Genomic DNA, 22,962 nt, shown 5'->3' on the forward strand with positions numbered 1-22,962 from the left:
AAAGCTCTGAATTTAAGAGCGCGCCCTGAGCGCTCCAGAGTGAATTTACGAACGCACCCTTATTTGATACATGCATAGAAACATAATTACCTCAAAGGACAATTTGGGAGTATTCAATGTGGAGAATGAGGGGATAACTTGGCGCAAAATCTGTTTTCTCTAGGTGGGGTTTGTTGTGTTTTTCGCTTACCAAGCGATGAGTTTGTGTCAAAAGAAATCTATTGGCTTATTTGATCAAATATACGTTTTTTAAAAATAATTATGTTGTTACGGGTGTACTGATATAAGTAGGACACGGCAACTTTAAGAAAACATTTTTTATGTCGGAGTATTGCCTGGTCGTCACTAGCTACCATAGCCACAAAGTCATAAACCCCGCCTATTTCTACAATTTATCTTCTTAAAATGTGATTTTAATAAATCTAACCGTAACCAAGCTAACTTTATGCCTAACCCTAACCTTGAATTAAAGCCAAACAGCACATTTTAGTTGTCATGAATTTGAACTTCTACGATATAGCCGCGATATTTTGACATTGTGACAGGTAACTAGTGGAAACAGTTGTGCCTGTTGATCACGCGCGTATCTGCCCTAAACATTGGCTAGAATGGTCCCACCTGATCTTGCCTCCTCCGACCAAGTACAGCAGTAGAGATGGAATGGGATTCTCCAATGTGAGCTGTAGATGTTAAATGTTTCTGTGTTTTGTTCTGAACCTGTTTTATACTTTCTATTCCTCCTGATTTACTACTACTGTTAATAGCACAACAAACTTTGTTTTCATCTTTTATAGGGCTGGTTTTCCAGACTCAAATGAATACTACTGGACTAGAAAACATGCTCGATGGAGAATCTCTATGCCATTGGAACTTAATGTGTGGCTGTAGAAACTAGCCCATAAAGGAGTCTAAGAAACTCCAATACCTAGTCAAATTAAAATAAAAAAATAAAAACATGACTGCAGTGTGCAATCCGGGGCCGGGCTCAACGTTCGACCCCGCCCACTTGTTTTTGTCTGAGGTTTGACAGTCATACACTGAATCCAAACACACATGTTTGCGCAAGCCACACGTTGAATACAAATAGATTTCATTTTGAAGATCTTATGAAATATCATATAAAGTACCAGCAGATGTGTTGTAACTTTTTGCTTCATGCTATATTTGAGACAAGCTACATATACTGTTGCAGTGAACAGACTTGTTATGTATGTCATGTACTGTTAAAATTGTGTTGATAAATGTTATACCTTTGTAATTATATTATTTCATTGAGCATATATATACACACACACACACACACACACACACACAGTTACTACCTATCCTGATTTATAATGCTATTTACTTTCCTCATGAGAATGGAGACAGAATATACCAAATAGACATACTGACAAGCTGAATGTGCTTTGTACAGCTCCAGTACAGAGATCAGAGACTCGGGTACTTCTACAGCATCTTTACTAAACATAACACAATTAACAATTAAGACAGCAGACAAAAACAATGTTTGATCACTCCTCAAAAATGGCTTCACTCCTGCTCCTCAAAAGAGGCAAAGAGAGTCATTTTCTTATTGTCACATAGAACATCTCATCTCTCTGTAACATGAATGGTTTCTTGAGGAGAATATTTTCCTCTTCATCCAGGCCATCATACAACCGTAGTTCTTTAAGGGTTAATGCGGTCTTTCATCCATCCCAATTACACTAGGGAGAGAAACGGTGCCTTTAAATGTTTGGTGTTTGCATCACCTTGCTGTCTCTAGGGTATCCCTTAGAAGAACATCTGTATCCTTGAAGAAAAAGGAAGAATGTATATTAAGAGTAGTGCCTCATTGGGTGATCAAGACAAATTACACCCCACTTTCACAATACCACCATGCAAACGAAATCTACTATTACTAAAGGGGTTTTCAGTGATATCTATAACTACTCAACAAGTCATCACTACTAGTACATCTTGCCATGCATCAAGCCTTCAGCATTACACACAGTAGACTATATACCCAGTTCACAGCTCCCAGTTCGCCATGCATTTTGTTTTCAGTATCGTCTAGAAAGAAAACAGATTGTGGTCATTACGTAATGTAAGGGAACCTCTAGGGATGTGTGTACAAGAATGCACCTTACTTTAGCTAATAGCCTATAACGTACCTGATCCTGCAGAGCTGGATGCTGATGTGACCTGCTGTGACTTCTTGGGGGGGGGGGGGGGGGTTAAATCTTTAAACATTGGTTTAAGACTATACCACTCATCATATGATGGGGGGGGGGGGGGGGGGGGGGGTTAAGTATTTAAACATGGGTTTAAGACTATACCACTCTTCATATGACATCTACCTGTAGTGTGTTTTGTTTTCGCCGCCTTTTTCGATCTTTCAACCTCTCTTCTTCAGATCTTAGTGAGTGAATGACATATATTACATACTTTCAATATGAAAATATATTCAGGTCAGTCTGTCTACAGTGAAAGAAGTGATTTTAAGGATGCAAATGAAAAGTTTTTATAATGTTCAAGACTTACTGCATGGGAAAGTTCTGCAGGAGAACTAGGCACCACCATCGCCTAATTTGCGGCATGTTTTTCTTTGAAAAAGAAAATCACACAATCGGATCCCCAAAAAACATTATATCCCCAAGTGATAAGAATTTCCTAATTTATACATACCTCAGTGAAATCACACTGTGCTTCCATTGGAGGGTACAGAGCATACTGTAAGTCAAGAAAGAGTAGGTTGTTAAGTTTGATAGTTATAATAACAACAATAATGATTGTTGTTTTAGAGTTTTTGATGTATGAATTGTGTATGTAGTGTAAAAACTGTAGGAAATTGGTCCCATAAAGTGTCAAGAATAATAAATAAGAAAAAGTATGAGCAATAACAACAGTGTGCTATGCATGCTGCAAGCACAGAAATAATAATAACTCTTCACATGTTATAACAGAAACTAGGACTAATATCATATACTGAATAGCATCTTACCATCAAAACAAACACCCCACAGTTGTTTGAGAAACCTTGCTTTGGTAGGCCCTGTGATGTGAACAAGGTACAATTATCAATAAAGGAATTTCAATGAAATGGTACAGTTCAGTGGAATAATTGAAAGGAACATCATCCACACCAAAAGTCCCCCAAGGTCCAGGGGAGAAGAATCAAGCAATGTTCCTGTGAACACAGTTTATGTGAAAGTAAAGAAAGTACAATTCAAAAGCTTTTTAATACTCCAGCATGCATAACAGTTTTGAACAGAGTTGGAACTGAATTAGCCCGAGTATTCTTCACAACATGTATGAGTGTTGCTGGACCAGAACATTTATTTTCGACTGCAAACACACCATTTCTCACATGCCAAAAATATTTCCTTGGACACGGTTTCAAAGCAATGTGTATGCTTTCTTCGTAAATGTGTTTGGAAGTTTCTCTTATGGTCCGGCGCGCTATCGACTGTGCCGCAAAAGCATGCTCATGCGGCAGGGTCGATTTCCGGGCTTATAAACCCAGAGTCGTTACAATACTATGCGTAGGCTGTGTAGACTCGTTATGTGTAACTAAGGGCATCAACGATACACATTTAGAGCCAGCCAAACACAACAAGGCATACATTGAAGAAACACATAAAATCAACGATAAATCGATTACATAACTGTACATGCAAACCTGGGCTTACTGCTCATGTAGGCAAATTTGTACAAATAAAGATTCCCTCATTGTGAGCAATTAGCTAGCTCACGTGCAAATGGATGGTAATTAACGCTATGCTAACATCGGTGCGGTAATTGGTCATATAAAAATATACCACTGCACTGGTATAACATGAATATGACAAAGTATATTATGCATAATGACAGTCTCACTTCCATGGTTTATATTTTTATCCATGTACGTTTGATTAAGATTCGCTTTCTTTGACGTTGATACCTTCAACGTTTACCTCAACTTCGGTGATCTTTGAAGGAGACGGGAAGGGTTCGGGTTAAACGCGTTTGACTCCGCCCACATTGAGCCCGGCCCCAAACTGCACACTGCAGTCAGGGGCTTCTCCCTCCGACTGCTTTCCATTTTCGAAGATAATTATTTTCATTGTTAGAGCGCCCACTAGGTTATCTGGTCAATATAATGGATAATCTGTGATGTAGCTTTAATTTGACTTTAGGCAACGCCCACATAAACATTAAAATATTAAAATATTTCTTGTTACAAAGGGGAAGTTCAAAATGTTCTCTTATATTTCATCAAGGTCACATGTTCCAAGACATTGATATGTGATTTGATGAAAGGCTTCATGTCATGCCTCATAGGCCCAAAATACCAAACCTGCAATGTGTCTACAAATAATATTGGTGATTTGACGGTTTATATTTTCCTATCACTGGAGGGCGACATTACACTAGTCTTTATCACTCCATTGAATATCAATAGTCTACTGAAGGAAGTCAGACCACCCATCCCTCTTTCCATATAACTACGGCAATGATCTACCGTCCTGTGGGTTTTCAGTACAACCCTAAAATAACACACCTGATTCTATTTATTAGCTGTTAAACAAGACCTTAACTAGCTGAATCAGATATGCTAAATTATGGTTGGACTGAAAACCTAAAGGACAGTAGATCTCCAGGAAGCGGGTTGGGCAGCCCTGCTCTAAGACATCTCCAGAAATGTACTACAAAGAGGATCAGTACACAGTGAAGATTGACATCTTAATAATCTCTAATAATAGTCTTTCTAGACAGATGGGTTGCCTCCCATAATATTCCAGCCAGGTCTGGGATTTCCGAAAGTACCCATCTAGCACATTTGGTTCCTTGGAAGTTGTGGGAATGTACACTACCAGTCAAACGTTTTAGAACACCTACTCATTCAAGGGTTTTTCTTTATTTTTACTATTTTCTACATTGTAGAATAATAGTGAAGACATCAAAACTATGAAAAAACACATATGGATTCATGTAGTAACCAAAAAAGTGTTAAACAAATCAAAATACATTTTATATTTGAGATTCTTCAAATAGTCACCCTTTGCCTTGATGACAGCTTTGCACACTTTTGGCATTAATCATGTTATTTGAACATTCTCAGAACTATGTGATTTTGCCTACCAAAATAGTCGTGTTCCCTAAAGGTTCTCTTTGGTTATTAGACAAATAACTTTCCCATAACATTATGGGAATAGTTTTATTTACAACTATGTGGGGAACGTTATATACAAGTTATCAAATTCCAACAAAATAACGTTATTTTACAAAGGTAATTGAACTTTCTCACAACTATGTGATTCTCCCTATCAAATAGCAACGTTCCCTTAAAGTTCTTCTTTGGTTATTAGAAAAATTTCTTTCCCACAACGTTCCCACAAAGATTCAAATATGTCTGCAGAAAGAATGGGGTGTCTGCTAAAATATGACACTGAGTTTGAAAAACAATATTTTGGTTATTGAACCTGTTGGTTCCACTTTTCTGGGCTCCGTTATTTACTTAACAAATAAGGAACACTCAAAATGTGCACTTATAAATCATAACCATTTGAATCGAAATACAGCTGTAGACAGAAGTCAAAGATCAAACATCACACATACATCTGATGTCTCTCCTGAGTTCTGCAAAATAGGAAAAGTCCAAGTTGCTTTTAATATGCTTGCAGTCAACCCCTAGTGATGTAACTGCCGATGTCAATATCTTCTACTCATGAGACCAAGCATATACAGTTTTACAAACTTGCAGGAGATTCAATAGTTCAAGTGTTTTATAAGGGCTCAGCAGTTAAATGTCCACTCCCCAAGTTGCTTTATAGTGGTATGTCTTTTTTTCACCTTTATTTAATCAGGTAGGCTAGTTGAGAACAAGTTCTCATTTGCAACTGCGACCTGGCCAAGATAAAGCATAGCAGTGTGAACAGACAACACAGAGATACACATGGAGTAAACAATTAACAAGTCAATAACACAGTAGAAAAAAAGAGAGTCTATATACATTGTGTGCAAAAGGCATGAGGAGGTAGGCGAATAATTAAAATTTTGCAGATTAACACTGGAGTGGTAAATGATCAGATGGTCATGTACAGGTAGAGATATTGGTGTGCAAAAGAGCATAAAAGTAAATAAATATAAACAGTATGGGGATGGGGTAGGTAAAATTGGGTGGGCTATTTACCGATAGACTATGTACAGCTGCAGCGATCGGTTAGCTGCTCAGATAGCAGATGTTTGAAGTTGGTGAGGGAGATAAGTCTCCAACTTCAGCGATTTTTGCAATTCGTTCCAGTCACAGGCAGCAGAGAACTGGAACGAAAGGCGGCCAAATGAGGTGTTGGCTTTAGGGATGATCAGTGAGATACACCTGCTAGAGCGCGTGCTATGGGTGGGTGTTGCCATCGTGACCAGTGAACTGAGATAAGGCGGAGCTTTACCTAGCATGGACTTGTAGATGACCTGGAGCCAGTGGGTCTGGCGACGAATATGTAGCGAGGGCCAGCCAACTAGAGCATACAGGTCGCAGTGGTGGGTGGTATAAGTTGCTTTAGTAACAAAACGGATGGCACTGTGATAAACTGCATCCAGTTTGCTGAGTAGAGTATTGGAAGCTATTTTGTAGATGACATCATCATCGAAGTCGAAGATCGGTAGGATAGTCAGTTTTACTAGGGTAAGTTTGGCGGGATGAGTGAAGGAGGCTTTGTTGCGGAATAGAAAGCCGACTCTAGATTTGATTTTAAATTGGAGATGTTTGATATGAGTCTGGAAGGAGAGTTTACAGTCTAGCCAGACACCTAGGTACTTATAGATGTCCACATATTCTAGGTCGGAACCATCCAGGGTGGTGATGCTAGTCGGGCGTGCGGGTGCAGGGAGCGAACGGTTGAAAAGCATGCATTTGGTTTTACTAGCGTTTAAGAGCAGTTGGAGGCCACGGAAGGAGTGTTGTATGGCATTGAAGCTCGTTTGGAGGTTAGATAGCACAGTGTCCAAGGACGGGCCGGAAGTATACAGAATGGTGTCGTCTGCGTAGAGGTGGATCAGGGAATCGCCCGCAGCAAGAGCAACATCATTGATATATATATATATACAGAGAAAAGAGTCGGCCCGAGAATTGAACCCTGTGGCACCCCCATAGAGACTGCCAGAGGACCAGACAGCATGCCCTCCGATTTGACACACTGAACTCTGTCTGCAAAGTAGTTGGTGAACCAGGCAAGGCAGTCATCAGAAAAACCGAGGCTACTGAGTCTGCCGATAAGAATATGGTGATTGACAGAGTCGAAAGCCTTGGCAAGTTCGATGAAGATGGCGGTTATGATATCGTTTAGTACCTTGAGCGTGGCTGAGGTGCACCCGTGACCGGCTCGTAAACCAGATTGCACAGCGGAGAAGGTACAGTGGGATTCGAGATGGTCAGTGACCTGTTTGTTGACTTGGCTTTCGAAGACCTTAGATAGGCAGGGCAGGATGGATATAGGTCTGTAACAGTTTGGGTCCAGGGTGTCTCCCCCTTTGAAGAGGGGGATGACTGCGGCAGCTTTCCAATCCTTGGGGATCTCAGACGATATGAAAGAGAGGTTGAACAGGCTGGTAATAGGGGTTGCGACAATGGCGGCGGATAGTTTCAGAAATAGAGGGTCCAGATTGTCAAGCCCAGCTGATCTGTACGGGTCCAGGTTTTGCAGCGCTTTCAGAACATCTGCTATCTGGATTTGGGTAAAGGAGAACCTGGAGAGGCATGGGCGAGTAGCTGCGGGGGGGGGGGGGGGGGCTGTTGGCCGAGGTGGGAGTAGCCAGGAGGAAGGCATGGCCAGCCGTTGAGAAATGCTTGTTGAAGTTTTCAATAATCATGGATTCATCGGTGGTGACCGTGTTACCTAGCCTCAGTGCAGTGGGCAGCTGGGAGGAGGTGCTCTTGTTCTCCATGGACTTCACAGTGTCCCAGAACTTTTTGGAGTTAGAGCTACAGGATGCAAATTTCTGCCTGAATAAGCTGGCCTTTGCTTTCCTGACTGACTGCGTGTATTGGTTCCTGATTTCCCTGAACAGTTGCATATTGCGGGGACTATTCGATGCTATTGCAGTCCGCCACAGGATGTTTTTGTGCTGGTCGAGGGCAGTCAGGTCTGGAGTGAACCAAGGGCTATATCTGTTCTTAGTTCTGCATTTTTTGAATGGAGCATGCTTATCTAAAATGGTGAGGAAGTTACCTTTAAAGAATGACCAGGCATCCTCAACTGACGGGATGAGGTCAATATCCTTCCAGGATACCCGGGCCAGATCGATTAGAAAGGCCTGCTCACAGAAGTGTTTTAGGGAGCGTTTGACAGTGATGAGGGGTGGTCGTTTGACTTCGGATCTGTAGCGGATACAGGCAATGAGGCAGTGATCGCTGAGATCCTGGTTGAAGACAGCGGAGGTGTATTTGGAGGGCCAGTTGGTCAGGATGACGTCTATGAGGGTGCCCTTGTTTACAGATTTAGGGTTGTACCTGGTGGGTTCCTTGATGATTTGTGTGAGATTCAGGGCATCTAGCTTAGATTGTAGGACTGCTGAGGTGTTAAGCATATCCCAGTTTAGGTCACCTAACAGAACAAACTCTGAAGCTAGATGGGGTGCGATCAATTCACAAATGGTGTCCAGGGCACAGCTGGGAGCTGAGGGGGGTCGGTAGCAGGCGGCAACAGTGAGAGACTTATTTCTGGAGAGAGTAATTTTAAAAATTAGTAGTTCGAACTGTTTTGGTATGGACCTGGAAAGTATGACATTACTTTGCAGGTTATCTCTGCAGTAGACTGCAACTCCTCCCCCTTTGGCAGTTCTATCTTGACGGAAAATGTTATAGTTGGGTATGGAAATCTCAGAATTTTTGGTGGCCTTCCTGAGCCAGGATTCAGACACGGCAAGGAATCAGGGTTAGCAGAGTGTGCTAAAGCAGTGAGTAAAACAAAGTTAGGGAGGAGGCTTCTGATGTTGACATGCATGAAACCAAGGCTTTTTCGATCACAGAAGTCAACAAATGAGGGTGCCTGGGGACATGCAGGGCCTGGGTTTACCTCCACATCACCCGCGGGACAGAGGAGGAGTAGTATGAGGGTGCGGCTAAAGGCTATCAAAACTGGTCGCCTAGAGTGTTGGGGACAAAGACTAAAAGGAGCAGATTTCTGGGCATGGTAGAATATATTCAGGGCATAATGCGCCGACAGGGGTATGGTGAGGTGCGGGTACAGCGGAGATAAGCCCAGGCACTGGGTGATGATAAGAGAGGTTGTATCTCTGGACATGCTGGTTGTAATGGGTGAGGTCACTGCATGTGTGGGAGGTGGGACAAAGGAGGTATCAGGGGTATGAAGAGTGGAACTAGGGGCTCCATTGTAAACTAAAACAATGGTAACTAACCTGAACAACAGTATACAAGGCATATTGACATTTGAGAGAGACATACAGCGAGGCATACAGTAATCACAGTTGTTGATTGGGAGAGCTAGCTAAAACAGTAGGTGAGACAACAGCTAATCAGCTAGCACAACAACAGCAGGTAAAATGGTGTTGACTAGGCAGAGAGGGTCGGATTAACTACACACAGAGCCTGAGTGCGGCTGGGGCCGACAGATAAAACTGACTAGTCTCTTATCTCTTTCACTCCCCTGCAGGGTTCTGTGTCTATGCATCTCTTTTAGCCTTGAGTCACTTTCTCACAGACACCCTGTTTTGACTGCAATAACTCACACATCTCGCAGACCGTTTCTTTATAAGAGGCAGAGACTAGAAAATAACTGTGGAACAATATTAAACCTTACAATGCATATACAGTATATATTGTTAATATGTATTCTAGGACCCTATAAATGTAGTGGGGTGGTGTCTTATAACCCCCCTTCTATTAATACAACATAAGCATAATCAATCATTATAATACATCAAACATTTGGTGCAGCCCCTATCATGACCCCAAGTTTACCCCATCAAACCACAGTAGGTGAAGTGGATTTACATCCCGTAACATGGTCTGCACGATACAGAAATGCATAATTATGCATATGAATATCATGGTGATGTATCCTGAATAGGTACACAAAAGGTAGAAATATGCAATATCCTTCTTTTGCATAATATTATTCTACACACCGGCGAGTATTGTAATAAGCTCCACCCCTAAACAACACCACATTTTGTTGGTCCAGACCAGACCAAATTCTAACCAATCATAGACATCCATGTTTCACAAGTTTGGACATCACAGTACAGTACAGAACAGTACAGCCCAGCACAGTTGAGCAGAGTAGAGTTCAGTACAGTAAAGTAGTTATGTTCAGTACAGTACAATACTGTACATTCTACTGTACTCTGTGCTCTACTGTACTGTACTGTATAGTAGTACTGTACTGTTCTCTTCTGTGCTCTACTGTACTGTGCTGTCCAAGCTTGTGAAACATAGACGTCTATGATTTGTTCAGATTTGGTCCGTCCGTTTCAACTACTTTCAACGTCCATGGACATCCATGGACAGAGGATAGGTGGGAGGTGTTGTGTTAGGTGTCAGTAAGTGCCGGGATAGGTGACATTAACTGGACAGAGAGAGAAGAAAGAGAAGCAGAAAGAGAGAGGGGAGAGTGAGAGGGAGGGGTTGAGCTGGACATAACAGTATGCCAATGGAAGAGAGCACAGTAGCAGGTGACCCAACTGTCGTTTTTGACTACTATGTCTTTGCTAGATCTAATCCCAGAGCAGAGGAAGCTAATGTGAAGCTAATTGAACTAACTAGGCGCAAACTGAACATTACTTAAAATACATTTCTTTGGCTAGTTCTTGTATTACTTATTTACCAAGAGTGGCAGTGGCAAATGATTTCACAATTATACCATTTACAAGGTTGATGAATTTTTCCTTAGTAGTTAGCTAACAATCCAGTTTTCATTAAATGGATGGCTATAGGCTCACTTATCGTCTAGTTAATTATCATCAACCAAAATTAAGAACAAGAACACACACATGACGATTACAGTAACAAAGCATATTTAATTGAAAATCTTTGTCATTCATTACTTTGTCCTTTTCTGTTTCACGGGAAGCAAAGTTCGAGCTAGCAAACAGCACATGCTTCCCCCTGCCTAGCAATCTGCAGGCAGAGATGACTGCTTCATTCGCTTTGAGAACTAGCACAGACCTCAAACAAAGTTGTTTTTCTAATAATGTAGTTATTGTAAAGATGTCAGTTTGGCTTATCATAAAATTTGCCTAAAATGTACTAACTTTACTGTGTGTGGGGGAAATATGTAATATTCGGTTAAATCGTATGGCACTCCCATGAGCACAAATGCAATAACGGCTGGCTTTGGTCTACTTAAAGGAAATATTCACTCATGTTGAATGTTATATTGTATTTACGCATATCTGAGTGATGTTCTATCATTTCCCGGAGTCATTTCATGTGTCACTGAGATATTCGCCATTCAAGCAGGCAGAAAAACAGACGGTATGACAAGTTTTGCATCATGTGATCAGATCATCATGTGATCATTTTCTGCCTGTTTGAATGGTGAATACCTCAGGTACACGTGGAAACATTAAATAACCCCGGGAATTGATAGAACATCGCTTCAACATTCAAAATGGGTGAATTTTTCCTTTAATAAACCCCTCTGACAACACCCCGGCTTGCCCAACGGTAACACAAAGCTACACTAGAGGGCAAACATAGACTGATGTTTTATGAATATCCTGTAGTACTGGTTACATTGCATTGTGATGGGGAATTAACTGTCCATGTAGTGCTGTAGGCTCACATGCAGTAAACAGTACAATGCACTTTAATAGTATTTTTTGTGTAATTCATTACAAATGAACCTGTTGCTCTATGGTCTTTTTAATCTTGTCACGTCCTGACCATAGAAAGCTTTTATTTTCTGGGGGGTTCTTCTAGTTTATTTTTTCTATGTGGGGTTCTAGGTTCATTTTCTATGTTGGTGATTTGTATGATTCCCAATTAGAGGTTAGCTGGTTATCGTTGTCTCTAATTGGGGATCATACTTAAATAGCATTTTTCCCACCTGTGTGTTATGGGATATTGTTTATGTTTAGTTGCCTGTTCGCACTGCATTGTCGTCACGGTTAGTTTATTCTTTATTTGTTTTGTATTTGCTTGAGTTTCACTTTATTCATTAAAAGTATGTGTACGCTGCGCCTTGGTGCGATCATTAATTTGAACAACGTGACAGAATATCCCATCACACCAGGAGCAAGCAGTGTGCTACAATGGTGAAAATAAGTTAGACCTGGGAGTAAATAATGGAAGGACAGGAGATCCTCCCTTGGCAGGAGTCACAGCAGACGGAAGGAGATAATGGAGAACAGAGACGACGCCAGGGTTCGCGGCCACGACGCAAGCCCAAGATGCAGCCTCTAAAAAAAAATTGGGGGTGGCACACGAAGTGATCGGCAATGCCAAGGGGTGAGTCAGAGACCGAGGAGGAATATTGGGACAGATTGAGTGAGGAGTGGTCGGCGAAAGTTGAGGGGAGTGAACCAGAGACTGTCAGTGAGTTGAGGGAGAATGTGGAGGAGAGAGAAATGAGTTATTGAATTGGTGGATGATGCACGACATACATTTGCCCTAAGGAGCGTGTTATCAATTTAAAGCCACCTGAGTCAGCTCTCCGTACTCATCCTGAGAAGTATGTTAAAGTTCCGGTACAAGTGATGCCGGATATGCGCACCAGGTCTCCAGTACGCCTTCCCAGCCCAGTACGTCCTGTGCCAGCTCCTCGCACTTGCTGGGTGAGGTGTGTCATCGAACCAGTACCATTGATGCCGCTATACTCACCAGGTCTCCAGTACGTCTCCACAGCCCAGTACGTCCTGTGCTGCTCCTTGCACTCTCCCTCAAGTGAGTCTTCCCAGTCAGGTGCGTCCTGTGCCTCCTCCCCACACTCGCCCTGAAGTGCGTGTCACTAGTCCAGTGCCACCTGTACTGGCCCCACGCATCAGGACTCCAGTGCGCCTCCCCAGTCCAGTACGTCCTGTGCCTGCTCCCCGCACTCGCCCTGAGGTGCATGTCACCAGCCCGGTACCACCAGTGTCGGCCCCACCCACCAGGCTTCCTGCGAAGATCCCCAGTCCGGAGCTTCCGGCGACAGTGCTTCCGGCGACAGTGCCCAGTCCGGAGCCTCCGGCGACGTTTCACGGTCCGGAACCTCCTGCGACAGTCAACGGTATGAAACCTCCAGCTCCATGGCAGGAGCCCTCCTCTACGCCGATGCCCAGTCCAGACACGGCATCCAGCCTGGGTCCATGGCTAGATCCGCAGGAGGAGTGGGTTCTTCGACCCCGCACCAGAGCCACCACCAAAGATGGGTGATCCGAGAGCCGAGAACTGTCGCGGAGCTGCCTCACACCACATAGCAACCACTCTCCATTCCATTAATTGCATCTCTTTTTCTCCATTGATCAGAGGTCCATTACCTCAGTCTCTCATTCTGAGACTTTAGATGAGCTGAAATGCACATATAAAATGATCACACTGGCTCTCAGCCATTTCAGTGTGTAATATGTGATCTTGATTGATCCTCCATTTTTCTCTACCCCAAAGGGCTCTTATTACAAGTCCCAGGTCCTGAGAAGTCATTTTTTTAAATTCAACGGCTTCATCATAGTCCTGTTTGGAGCAAGGCCACGATGGAACAGAATATTGCACCTTGGTGGATCTTGACTGTGATAGCGGTGTGCAGAGCACTGGCTCACGTGGAAGGCATAGCTTAAGAAAATCTCAGCAGCAGCTATGGAACACATATGACACAGCTCAAAGAAGGTGAGGCTCCCCGTATGAGCACCGCACGCTAACACAGCACTTAAAGTCAAAGCCCGAGGGTAACACTATACAGAAATGGCCAGTGATAACCTTATTTGTGTACAGGAGGAGGAGATGCCAAAGTGCATTCAGTTTCCAACTGCTGCAGATTGAGATAGATAACAAATGCTAGAGAGAGAGAGACATGGTGAATAATGTTATATGGTCTGGCAGTCCTATTAGTAATGGCCAGATTTAGAGTACAGCGCCTCTGCATGCACCTCTTCCCTGTGATAAGAATGAGAATCACATTTCATTGACTTGCTTTACTGTGCATCAATTTGTGTTTCCCGGTTGCACTTAGTCAAGTTTGATTTCCATTTTGCCTTGAGGAGGAACTTTGGGAAGTCACACAGCGAGCCTCCCACTGAGGCTTAGGGCAGAAAAACAAAACCAGAGGCAGCTCTCCTATCTCTAGATAGGGTTTTAACAGGCTCTTATTCCTCCTGAATATGTGCATCCACCTCACAGACGTCTCAACAGTGAGCAGACAGACAGGCAAAGCACCCGTGATACTGGATAGACTCATGTCTGCTCCACTCTCCTGAACATGATGAACATGTTTACATTAGACATGCTTTTAGATCTTCTACAGAATATATTTTCAGCAGATGCTCATCCAACCAATGGGTAGACTAACATTATTCGTGCCGTCCCTGGATCAAACCCTGTTATATAAAGCCCTCTCTTTCAAATGCAATGAAATGGATACATGCCCGAACAGTAGGTTTTCCTGCAACAAAAAAAAAAGAATAGTATTTTGCTCTGAATATGTCTGCCTTTTGCATTATGAGGAGTAAAAGATGGAGAGCCCACTGGCACCAAAGAATGGACATAAGAGACAGCACATAAGAGGACAGCACATTTGACATAAGCATTGGAAACACGTCATTGACTCCCTGTGCTGAAAAGTCTCCCTAGACCTCAAATGCTGCCTTAATGAAATCCAAGGACACATCTGACATTTGACAGGAGTGATATATGTCTGGCGCTGGCACTGTAACAAAAACCAGTCTGGGAGGAGAAAGGTTATCCTGTGCCAAATGACTTGCATATTCGGCTTCTACACCCACTCGTATATTTCTGAGCAATTGAGCATTTCGTCTTTGCAAAGTGCTTCCAAGATGTGTAAAACAGGGAAATGAGATGTCAAGTAAGACCGTACAAATCTCCAAAAAGGCAATTGAACTTAATGCAAGATGATGATAATAGCACAATTCCTCAAATATATTAACTTATTTTAAATATTAACTGACAAGAAAATGTGCAACACAGTACATGGAAATGATTCTAGAAAGCAATAAAATGGCAAACAAATCCAATGCCTGCACAGCTCCTGAGCACATTACTATACATTTGTTTTATTTAACCTTTATTTAACTAGGCAAGTCAGTTAAGAACAAATTCTTATTTACAATGACGGCCTATTACTAATCCTGACAAAAAAAATTGTATCTATGCTTTGACCTCTAATGTTGCACAGTTGGGATGGAACTGTAGAAGGTGAGGATCTATTGCACATCTCTGCAGGTTCTTGCTTTTCATGGGATTTTGGGTCCTATCCAGAACGCAAAGCACCTCCCTGAACACTGCAGCTGCAGTGTCTCTTCCTCTACCACTAGAATGCTGACTCCTGAAGGAGTCTGTGCTTGCACCACTGTGAGAGAGGATAACAAGTCTATTCAGTGGTTCCATTAAGAGGGTGGTTTGTGTATGGAAGATGAGTGATGCGCTGACTGTGCTGGCTGTCTGCCTGGTTGCAGCTGTGTACTGAGCTGTGGGCCTGTGTTTGTATATCTCCCTCTCTGTGGACTTTTGGCAATGCACATACTCTAATTATCCCTCTGCTGGCCACGGAATCTACACCACTTTGACTGCTTAACAGAAATCTTGTCATGACAGGATTCTTGATTTATTTGTGTTGGCAGGTTCAGTGAAGGAACCAATTCCACTTCCCCACTTCCTTGGTTAGGTTAACATACATTTATTGGACTGTGGTCTCTGATGTATTGTTGTGATTATTTCTATGCCCTACCTTTGGCTGAACTCCATTTACTTCTACATGTACTGTATACAAGTTTAGTATAGGGTATGTTCACTATATAACTGTAGCAATGATTTTTCCCCCTTTCAGGACACTGTTGTACGCTCTTGGACTGGCTGGATCAGCAGTAGGGGACACAGAGACCACAGGAAGTGGAGGTGGGGCCCGAAACCACAGACTTTATTTAATATTTCTTTATCCAATAAAACAAACTCCCCTGTCTATTCCATGCCTCCCCTTGTACTGCAACAACAATCAAATGAGTTAAGTAAACCGGTTGCATTTTTGTCATATCTCTCATTTTGAGTTAAACTTAGGCTGTTATTGTTGCTAATCATTTCAATCTGTTCAAAATGAAGAGGTTTATTTCAAACTTATTTTTAGGTGTCAATGTGCCAATGTGCAATTGGAGAAATATAAAACATTTGTACTAGAGTGATGCTTTTGTATGATGGAATGGGGCCCAGTATCAGACAAGAGAGGAACTACTCACTCTGTGAGCTCAAATACTAATATCTTCACAGGGGAACATCAATGTTTTGGCTGAATAACTGATTTTGGCATTGATGGTGATATTTATTGCTCATCCAGGTCACTGTCTTTCATAACAAATCACAAGTGAACACATGTTTTTTGTTGGCTTTGTTTTTTGGTGCCTTTTCTTCCTGCTGCCAAGACAACCCAGACAAAGCCATTGGTCCAATCACTTTGTGAAGCACCAATTGTGCTCAATGATCCTTGCAACCAGTCTCTTAGTTGATGAGAGGACTGGACTAGATGAATAGACTGTCCATTTCAGGGGAAACCTATCCATCCCCATCAGCATTTAGAACAATTAGTGAAAACAAAGCTGAAGCACTTTCCTCAGATATCGGGTCAATGCCTTTCGTTACGCAAGTGTACACTTGCCCTAGCCTGAAGTTACTCACTGAGTGTACAAAACATTAGGAACACCTTCCTAATATTGAGTTGTACCCCCTTTTGCCCTCAGAACAGCCTCAATTCATTGGGGCATGGACTACAAGGTGTCGACAGCATTCCACAGGGATGCTGGCCCATGTTGACTCCAATGCTTCCCACAATTGTGTCAAGTTGGCCTGATATCCTTTGCGTGGTGGGCTATTCTTGATACACACGGGAAACTGTTTAGCTTGAAAACCCAGCATCGTTGCAATTCTTGACACACTAAAACTAGTGCGCCTAGCATCTGCTACTATACCCTGTTCAAAGGAACTAAAATATTTTGTCTTGTCCATTCACCCTCTGAATGGCACACAAACAATCCATGTCTCAAATGTCTCAAAGCTTAAAGATCCTCCTTTAACCTGTCGCCTTCCCTTCATCTACACTGATTGAAGTGGATTTAGTCCCCGAAAAGGGACATCAACAAGGGATCATAGACTGACCAGGTAAATCCAGGTGAAAGCTATGTTATGAAAAGAGCAGGAGGTTCCTAATGTTTTGTACACTCAGTGCACAAGTTACAGTATGCTCCTGTGTTTTGACTGCAGCTGTACAGAAGACCCCCAACCTTACTAACAACAATATGCCCTGATGCAAACACTCTATTGATGCAAGACCACTGCCTTGGGTGTGAGAGAAATGCTTTACAAATTCAATGAATTATTACTCATTGCTCTTTCCCTTCTCATGCTCTTTCCCCAGATGGCCATGCTTTAATTCTCAGATGGCTGGTTAAAGAGACTACACTTGCTGTTGACATAGAGGGGATCCCCACCCACTGGAAATTTTCTCTAATAAGGCAAAAACAAAATCTCAGCCTCATGGCAAAATGTGCAACGACAAAATGTTCTCTGTCTCATATGGCAGGGTGTGTAGAATAGCATGAGATTAGCAATAATAATAATTTTTCTTTGGCCCATGGCAAATGTCAGGGAATTTAGCTGTTTTGTTTTTGGGTTAGACCCGAAAATCTGAGCAGTAGATCTCAGTTTGCATTTTGAATCAGAAAGTGATCTTGACTCCGAAAAGGTTGGTGACCACTGCTCTAGTGTTTGAAAGGACCCCAGGCGTAACATTAATCCAGTGAAGAGTGAATGGGAAGAAGAATATGAAGTCAATCGAAGAGACCAGCTCCATCCAAAGTGTTTACATGCTTGCTGTGTTCCAGCACTACTGGGCCACCACTGTGGCTCTTTGCGTTTGACATGGATGCCCCACTGTGCTGCCCCCAGAACCCTGGACTGTCTGGCTTTAACATCCAGGAGCTTAACAGAGGGGCCAACATACCTCCGAGCACCGCTGCTCAACTCCACTCCAGTGCACTAACACCAGCCTGGTCTCATAGGCTAGATGTAACATAGTAAATATAAATCCGGCACACTCAAATTAGTATGGTTACATGAGACAGAAGGTTACTTAAGGCAAAAACAAAAGTTGGGTGGTTTGGTGGCGTATAAGCAGCCCAAAGATTGCGTGATCGAATCTCATCACAGACAACTTTAGCATTTTAGCTAAATAGAAGCTACTTTGCAACTAAACTCAGCAAAAAAAGAAACGTCCCCTTTTCAGGACCCTGTCTTTCAAAGATAATTAATCAAAATCCAAATAACTTCATATCTTCATTGTAAAGGGTTTAAACACTGTTTCCCATGCTTGTTCAATGAACCATAAACAATTAATGAGCATGCACCTGTAGAATGGTCGTTAATACACTAACAGCTTACAGACGGTATGCAATTAAGGTCACAGTTATGAAAACTTAGGACACTAAAGAGGCCTTTCTACTGACTCTGAAAAACACCAAAAGAAAGATGCCCAGGCTTCCTGCTCATCTGCGTGAACGTGGCATGCTGCAAGGAGGCATAAGGACTGCAGATGTGGCCAGGGCAATAAATTGAAATATCTAAACTGTGAGACGCCGAAGACAGTGCTACAGGGAGACAGGATGGACAGCCCCCCAGAAATGTCTGGGAACTTGCAGGTGCCTTGGTGGAAGAGTGGGGTAACATCTCACAGCAAGAACTGCCAAATCTGATGCAGTCCATGAGGAGGAGATGCACTGCAGTACTTAATGCAGCTGGTGGCCACACCAGATACTGACTGTTACTTTTGATTTTGACCCCCCCTTTGTTCAGGGACACATTATTCAATTTCTGTTAGTCACATGTCTGTGGAACTTGTTCAGTTTATGTCTCAGTTGTTGAATCTGGTTATGTTCATACAAATATTTACACATGTTAAGTTTGCTGAAAATAAATGCGGTTAGAGGTGAGAGGACGTGTGAGAGGACGTTTATTTTTTTTTGCTGAGTTTACTTAGCATGTTAGCTAACCCTTCCCTTAACCCTAACCTTAATCCTTTAACCTAACTTCTAACCTTTACCTTTGCCCTAACCTTGAGTCCTATCCCCTAGCCTAGCTAACATTAGTATTAGCCACCTAGCTATCGTTAGTGTAATAACATATTAACACATGTAATAACGCATTCACTGCTGTTGTCTGCCTGTGGCCTAACCATGCAATTATAGCTTGCACTCTGTGTCATAACCTCCCCCCTCTCCCTGTTCTCCAGTAGATACTAACCGCACTGGAAACCCCCCGCACAGGTGGCTGACTAAGATAACATACACACTGAAACTCCTAAACACACACACACTCAAACCCCCTTCGGGATTGGCTCCAAAGACAAAGAACTCTGTCGAGAACCAATGGGATACTGACACCAGGCTGGAGGGGACTGTCTATCACCTACAAGCAACCTACCAGAAGCCAGGACTACCAGAATCTACCTACGTCATTTCAATGTATAAAATGAACTGCACATCATGTTTCAGCCCTCTTCTTCCGATAGTTCCCTAAGAGCTAGACGAACGGGGCCGTGCAGCACGCTTTGCCAGATATCATTACTCTTGAATAAACGGCCTTTACTATACCTTATCCGCCTTGTCCAGAGTCTCAACTTGGTCTCGTTTCTCATGTATCTATTCATCAACATTAGCCACAACAAATTGGGATTAGTAACATATCATATGTTTTGATAATTCTTAACATATTGTACAAATTGCAATTCATAACATAACATATTAATTGTAATTTCTAACATACCATACAGAATGGAGGATGGACAACCACAAATTAATACATATCATATTAATTGGAGTGTCCCGGACATACATTTGTGACCGACCGGCTCGATTCCGTCTTGTGTAGCAACATTTGAAAGGGTGTTTTTTTAAATTGGATAAAAGTAGAGATTCAGATATAGAAAATGGTATATCATACACTACAGTTGAGGAACAATGGGAAAGTAATTTTGCTTTGAAAGTTAAAAAACTTCTAACCTCACTTTTGAGAAAATGGCCTTTGAATGTTTTGGTACTACTGGAGAACTCTTCTTTGTCCACTCTGCATCAATCACACCCTCTTAAGTTTTAGCCCCATCCATCTCTTGAAGGGTTGATCCGAGTGTTCTGTCCTAACAGCAGTCAAGTACCCAAGCTAACTGGCTAACGTTGGCTAGCTTGCTAGCTACTTCCAGACACAAATGAGAGAACAGTTCACTCTGACCATTTTACTCACCCTAGCAGAGCTGGTTAGGTTGCTTTTATGCTATCCAGAGCGTTGGTGACTGCAACGGCGCTGCTGGCATCAATTTAATTACGCTTTGTTGCCACCGTTTACAGGCCACATTTACTGGCCATATTCAACAGGTGTTGAACGTTCGGAAATGTGTCAGTTATTATGGACTCTGGCATACTCAGACGAGTGCTCTGAAATCGGGGTACATAGCCAGAGCGAATTTACCAACTATCAACAGTTTTTGCAGTGACATTAACATTCTAATGAAATGGTTACTTGCATAGTGGAGTCTTTTGTTAAAACCTCTAGTGACTCCCCATCCCGCATGAGGGAGCATAATCATCGCCTGACATGAATTAGCATAACACAACGGACATAAATCTTCCTAGACAATATTGCTATTCATGAAAATCACAAGTGAAATATATTGAGACACAGCTTAGCCTTTTGTTAATCACCCTGTCGTCTCAGATTTTCAAAATATGCTTTACAGCCAAAGCTAGACAAGCATTTGTGTAAGTTTATCGATAGCCTAGCATAGCATTTTGTCCAACTAGCAGCAGGTAACTTGGTCACGGAAATCAGAAAAGCAATCAAATTAAATCGTTTACCTTTGATGAGCTTCGGATGTTTTCACTCACGAGACTCCCAGTTAGATAGCCAATGTTCCTTTTTTGCAAAAATATAATTTTTGTAGGCGAAATAGCTCCGTTTGTTCTTCACGTTTGGCTGAGAAATCGCCCGGAAATTGCAGTCACGAAAGCCGAAAAATATTCAAAATTAGCTCCATAATAGACAGAAACATGGCAAACGTTGTTTATAATCAATCCTCAAGGTGTTTTTCAAATATCTATTCGATAATATATCCACCGGGACAATTGGTTTTTCAGTAGGACCGATTTGAATAATGTCTACTTCTGTATTTTACATGAGAATCACTCTGGGAGCCATCAGGTGACCAGTGTAGCCACTTACGGGTATTCTTCAACATAAATGCGTAAAACTACGTCACAATGCTGTAGACACCTTGGGGAATACGGAGAAAAAGTAATCTGGTTGATAGCCCATTCACTGCTCAATAGGGACGCATTGGAACACAGCGCTTTCAAAACATGAGGCACTTCCGGATTGGATTTTTCTCAGGCTTTCGCCTGCAATATCAGTTCTGTTATACTCAGACAATATTTTTACAGTTTTGGAAACTTTAGAGTGTTTTCTATCCTAAGCTGTCAATTATATGCATATTCTAGCATCTTGTCCTGACAAAATATCCCGTTTACTATGGGAACATTATTTTTCCAAAAATGAAAATAGTGCCCTAGTCACAAAAGGTTATTAAGACATGTAGCTAGCTAGCTAAACAATGAACCATAATCCCACCTCATGACATTACTACCCAGCATGAATCTGCAGGTAGCTAACCAACCAGGTTCAATGTTAGCTAGCTAAAATTAGGCTATAACTAGCAAAGCAAATGGCACTGAGATACAAATAATATTACTACACAGATCATACACATAACGTTAGCTAGCGAGCCAGCCAGCTAACGTTAGCTTGCTAGCTAACAGTACACTTTAACTTGAAATGAAAACTACTTTCTGACAAAATTAGAAATGTGTAATATATGAAAATGTAGCTAGCTAGACTATCTTACCTGTATACATGGACGGACGCTTCTCACTCCCTGTCACGGATGCCATGGTTGACCTTAGTTTGAAGATGTAATCTGGAGACAAGTGTTTTCTCCATCTCCTTAGCTATCATACTCTAATTCCACTGATTTCAAAACTCGGTCCCCCAGAAAGTGTAGAGGAAAACTTTTTATGCAGTTCTACTACACAATATATATATATTTTTTAAACGGGTTAGACAGAATTACCTACACATACTGACCAGCTCAAATAGACAGAAGCGCGCTACATGGCAAACCAATCAGAACTCATCTCTCGGCATGTCCAGCACACTCATCATCTCAGCCAATCATGGCTAGCAGGAAGGTTGCTGACTTTTTCTGTGGCTGAACCAACTAGGCTGGTAATTTAACAATAGTTTTCATATTTACAGATGGCATTCAAGTTTGTTATTAAGGCACATGAAAGTAAAAAATTATGCATTTTGATTTTAAAAAATTAAGTTATGTTCAAATGGCTCTCCTGTGAAGTAGGGACCCACTGAAACAAGTCACATTTACTATGTTAGTCTACCCGAGTCCAGGTTACTAACCTAAACAAAAAAAAGCCTGTCTTCATGCATTCTGCGCTGTAAAATGTGTTTTTCTGAAAACCATTCATCGTGGCTGATTATTATAGAGCAGGGTTGTATGTATGGATGAGAGGGGCTACCAGGCATGAAGGGGATCAGATTCTAGAGCCGTCACGCTCTCAGCAGGAGACTGGTCTGAAGCAGACAATACTGGCTTTAGGAAAGCGCGTCTCTTATTATCTTCCCCCCTCTCTGTCTGTTCATTGCTCTTTGATGGGGTGGGAGATCGGTCAAATCAAATTTGATTGGTCACATACACATGGTGAGCAGATGTTAATGCGAGTGTG

General features: G+C 42.1%; 1 long non-coding RNA gene across 1 annotated transcript; it reads left to right on the forward strand.

Moving 5' to 3' along the window:
• The first annotated feature begins 12,057 nt into the window (after positions 1–12,057).
• Positions 12,058–19,104, forward strand: LOC116353620 (uncharacterized). Its single transcript, XR_004203105.1, has 3 exons — positions 12,058–13,789; positions 15,963–16,030; positions 17,538–19,104. It is a non-coding gene; the product is annotated as an uncharacterized LOC116353620 (long non-coding RNA).
• The last annotated feature ends 3,858 nt before the right edge of the window (positions 19,105–22,962 follow it).

This window comes from Oncorhynchus kisutch, linkage group LG15, assembly GCF_002021735.2.
Source record: "Oncorhynchus kisutch isolate 150728-3 linkage group LG15, Okis_V2, whole genome shotgun sequence".
In the NCBI taxonomy this organism is placed as follows: Eukaryota; Metazoa; Chordata; class Actinopteri; order Salmoniformes; family Salmonidae; genus Oncorhynchus; species Oncorhynchus kisutch.